We start from the raw sequence: 4969 nt of genomic DNA on the forward strand, positions 1-4969 counted from the left end.
AGTTTAGAAACTCCTTGGAAATGATGTGTGTAGTCTTTATCGCGACTCTGGACCACATACGACAGGAACCATATAGGCGGGCGGCGGCGGATGTAGTTTGCACTAAAGGTTGTGCAACACTTTGGAAACATTGCATGCTGTCGTTACAAAGACGCAATCACTTTTTAAGTATCAGTCCTCAGAGGTAGTCAATCGAGTCGTAAGTGCACAATTAGTGTATAGTGGTGCGTGTGTTGTTCCATGGGCGAAGAACACACAACCCAGAAAAAGTGAGGCTTCTCCGATTGTATGCGATCCCCTTTGTCATCACGCCGTATCATACACATCTATAATTTCAAGCTTTTTGATCAACCAAAACAATAGTATATCAGAATTTAGACTTAAGACATGACTACAAAATACGGTCATATCTTCGCACCTACGACGAACACAACTAGGTAACATTAAATAAGTTAATAAGTATAGATTCTGTTTCATTCGTGTAGTTAGTTACGCACTCTACAGATAATTACCGGTTTTTATTAAAAGTCAGATTGGGGCTCCAAGGTAAACCCTGTATATTGGTAAACGCAATGCTAAGATGTACCAAGTAGCAGTCATTGCACCCCAAAAAGGGTACCTTCAACCTTTTTAATCCACCACAATCTCCTAGCAGTCGTGGTGCTTGCCGTCGCGGTGAGAAATTAATTCTGCAACCCTGAAATAAAAAGTGACTTGAAAGAAATTAAATAGACAATGACTTATAAATACTACGTGGTAGCCTACTCGTATTTATTCCAGTGCTCTGGTACATCATATAGGTACACATGTTCTCCTGTTCGTTGTTGTAGTATTCAACCTCGTGGTATATTTAGTCGAGGCCCATTTACACTAAAATAAATGTCAATTTTGTTATTTTTCACATAATTTAGGGTTTTGTATCATCTTACCTTTTTTTTTTAACTTCAAACAGTACGTCTTCAACATTTCTCCGTTTAGGAGACTTATTGTGCAATCACAAAAAATTTAAATTATTTAATTAAAACAGATTCATTGCATTGGAGCAGAAAAATCAGTCAAAATAAAAACAAGTAATTTATTTAACAAAGTTTTTAGATTTTTAAACTAGTTATTTACATCCATGCTACTAATAAAATAATTCTAAAAAATTAAGCATTGTACATATACTACTAATTAGAAATTAAAGTGTATGGGGTTGCGTTGCTTCTGGGAAAAACATCGCAAGGATCCACACACCGATTGAAAAAAATTAATTTATTAACGAAACGCGAATTACTAGAACCTGCCGTGGGGGGTAGGCGACAGGAACACATTTAAACGCGGATATCGTTTCAAACGATATTAAAATTACGAGTGACTTACTCGCACGAACAGAAAAAATTTAAATGTGGACGCAAATAACTCAAAATTATAAAAAATAATTAAAAATTGTAAATGTGATTGAATAAAAAAAAATTCATGCACAATAAATCCCTAAAGCAATCCGCCACTGCGCAAAACACTGTATGAAATCTGAAACAAAACAAATGTAGTCAATCGTAAATATCTGAAACATAACATTTATATTAAAATTTAATATTATTTAATTATAGTTAAATTTAATAATCTAAAGATTGCATTAAATTATTTATGTTAACTCAAAGGCTAAAATTAAATATTTTCACAACAATAAACACTAAGGCGACACTTCAGCACAAATATATTGAATTAGAAAATGTAACGCAAATGGTTTAATATTAAAGAAACGAATTTTTACTTCAATTTATTTACATTCTTATAATTATAATTCAACAGAAAATCAAGTCACATCGAATCAACCAAAACACAAGTCCCATGACACGTATTTGAAACTGAATGCACGAAATGATTACATAATACATAAATATTTTTTAAAAGACTTACCACTGACCGTAGCGTCGACCGAGAGGTCCAAATACAGAGGACAGAATGATTTTAGTTGTTATTGCGAACCTCTTTTATTGGGGTCAGAAAGAGACAAAACTATGAATTGTTACCAGATGATACTAAAATTCAAAAATTGTTATCTAATTGAATAGTTTCGGGTTCGGAACCATAGAGGGTGCAATACGAAAAGTTTATTGTACCTCACAATCAGTAATAATTGAACCTTCGTGGCGAGATGGTCGAAATTATTACTGCTAATATTTGCATCTACTTCTGTTTGATTCATATATTTGATTTGATCGTGAAGTATTATTTGTATTAAATACGTTTTTATTTGTATTTGCGTCTTAGTAATTTGTGCGTTTTTATATATAATTGTAAAATAAAACTAGTGGTGTATGGCATCGTGCCTTAAGGCAAATTGCTGGAACTTTCCGTACCGTAATGGAATATTCGAGAAATTTTAAACAGTTTTCAAATATATTATTACAGATACTGTAACTTTCATTATTTTTGCTATCTTTGTTATATCTGAGCAAATCAAATGTAAATCATAAATCAATTTATCTGCAGAACATTAACAATCGTCATTTCTTTTCGAATTCATTTTCAAAAAAATAGTTGCCAAATTTGCACAAAATTGAAAAAGTGCTCCCGTATATTCACAGTCTAAACGCATTCGCAAATAATTATGTGCGACATTTTCACTTATACTGTGCTTAACTTGGCGGCATTTTCACATTTTTCAAAAGTTTTTTCACAAAATTGGAAAAGTGCACTTGGGTAAACACTTTGGGTAAACATTTATATCAGATTGGCGCTTAGACTGTGCTTAGCCTGGGTAATTTTTTGATTTTTTAATCCAAAATTACAAAAATATTTTTGAAAAAAAAGATAGAAATTTTTTTTTTCAAAAGCAATTATTTTGTTGAAACAAGCAGAAAGTTCTTTGAATCATTTAAATCGCACGCTTAGTTCTCTTAAAAACTGCACTTTTTTTAACATTTAGCTCTGTATCTCCGAAACCGCTGGGCCTACCTTTGCGTCCAGCGTCCGATTTAAATGATTTAAAAAAACTTTCTGCTTCTTTTAACAAAATAATTGATTTTGGAAAAAAAATCTGTTTCAATTTTTTTTCAGAACAATTTTTTTTTTGTATATCGAAAATAATTCAGATTTTATTTTTGATTCTGACTAAAGTTTTAAAGCTCACTTATATACTTTATAAAATAGTTTCAACTTTGCAATTCAGTTTATATAATTCTTATAAATATTAGACAATGTTACAGTATTTATTTGTAATAATCTATTTGAAAACATTTAATATTCTTCGAACATTTCGTTACGGTACGAGAAGTTCCAGCAATTTGCCTTAAGGCACAATGCCATACACCCCACTAGTTTCATTTTATTTTATTTCTCACAAAAAGCTTATTAATTTGATAATTTTTATTTTAAACATGATACATCACTAAAAATATTAATGAGGCGCTCTTGAATAAGTTTGATTAGAAAACGAATAACATTCTATTTCATAGAGAATTATCTAGATCAAGATCAATCCTTAAAATAAATTGCCGTGACAAAAAAAAAAAAAAAATCGGAAAAATTTGCCGCCCCCCAAATTGTGCCGCCCTAGGCCCGGGCCGATGGGGTAATCCAGCACTGTTTATAGATCATTTACTCTAAATACATATATGCAAACTTATTTATAGATTTGATACAATTCTACATTTATATCCACACAATATTATTCCACAAGTTCAATTGTTTGCTCGAAGCTTTTCGACAAACATCATATAGTAGTAAAATAAAAAATAATTGACTGTAAAAGAGCTAATATGTATGAAAAATCCATTAAGTTATGTAAGTGCAAGTTATAATTGTACTTGTTCTTTACATATTCATAAATAAAATAATTAACAGACTTTCATAATTATTTATTGTAGTACATATTAGAATAAATATGGAATAAATTTGTTATAATAATTTAAATTAAAAAAAATTTCATCAGGTAAATTAAACACTTATTAATTGCCAAATCAGGCATTTTCTCTCAAATTGCGTGCATGCTTACCATGATATTTGCATTTATAATTATTCATAAACTTAAAGGCACAGTTATCTGCAGTTAGTTTCTCATGTACCGAATATCGTTTATATAATTTTCCAGTTCTACGTTTACGAAAATTAGACAGCTTATCAATCGTAGGTGAATCTTTCCTTTCTGTTGCCTTTTTCAACTGAGCTACCATTATTGCTGATTGGCAATTCATTTGTTCTTGCAATCGTTTTAGGTAAATCATGAAAATGTTTCTTGTAGTTTCATCTGCCGCTTCGGCGCAAGTTATCATCTAAATTAAATTAAAATGGCATGTCTTAAAGGAAGTAGCAAAAACTTCTTGATATGTGTAAATGCTCAGGTTTGGCTCTATAATGTGAAAAACTATTGCAGATTATTCAATTTTGTACAAATATACCAAACATATAAAGTTATTTCAGCAAATTGTAGTTAATTACATTATTTGTCAACGTTAGCGAGCTCTTAACAATCACACTCGTTTTTCCTTAAATTATTTTTAATAATTCAAACGTTATAGATCATTCAATGTAAAACAAATTCTTTATGAAGTTCTGAAAAAAAACAACTAAAAATAACATTAACCACATATTGAAAAGCAAAGATTATTTTGCAAAAATTTTATTTTAAGATATTTCGATATTAGGTAATTTTCAGTGATGCACACACATATATTGACACATTTATGTTTATTAATTAACATAATTATTTAAATATTTTAATATTGATAATTATATGTACTTAATTAGGATGCAACTCTTTTCCTCACCACCCATGGGGTAGAGTTGCCAGGCGCGTTTTTTTTAATGTGGTGTCGCCACAGAAATAAATACTTGTATTCATATTTACGTTTCTAACATTTCAGATGGAAATGGATATAGTGTAAATACTACTAAGTATCGATTTGTGCAGCCCTAATCCACTTAAACTAACTTACAAACTAATTATACCTAACTGACCTGAATATATCGCGAAAAGAAGAAC

General features: G+C 30.4%; 1 long non-coding RNA gene across 1 annotated transcript; it reads right to left on the reverse strand.

The window, feature by feature from the left end:
• Positions 1 to 292: 292 nt before the first annotated feature.
• On the reverse strand, positions 293 to 1038 carry LOC113365517. The gene is made up of 3 exons (XR_003366223.1): positions 930 to 1038; positions 766 to 870; positions 293 to 697 (listed from the first exon to the last, which is right to left on the reverse strand). It is a non-coding gene; the product is annotated as an uncharacterized LOC113365517 (long non-coding RNA).
• Positions 1039 to 4969: the final 3931 nt, after the last annotated feature.

The sequence above is a fragment of the Ctenocephalides felis genome, unplaced genomic scaffold, assembly GCF_003426905.1.
Source record: "Ctenocephalides felis isolate EL2017-DRISC unplaced genomic scaffold, ASM342690v1 CF-g0.4_SCAFFOLD_01080, whole genome shotgun sequence".
NCBI lineage: Eukaryota > Metazoa > Arthropoda > Insecta > Siphonaptera > Pulicidae > Ctenocephalides > Ctenocephalides felis.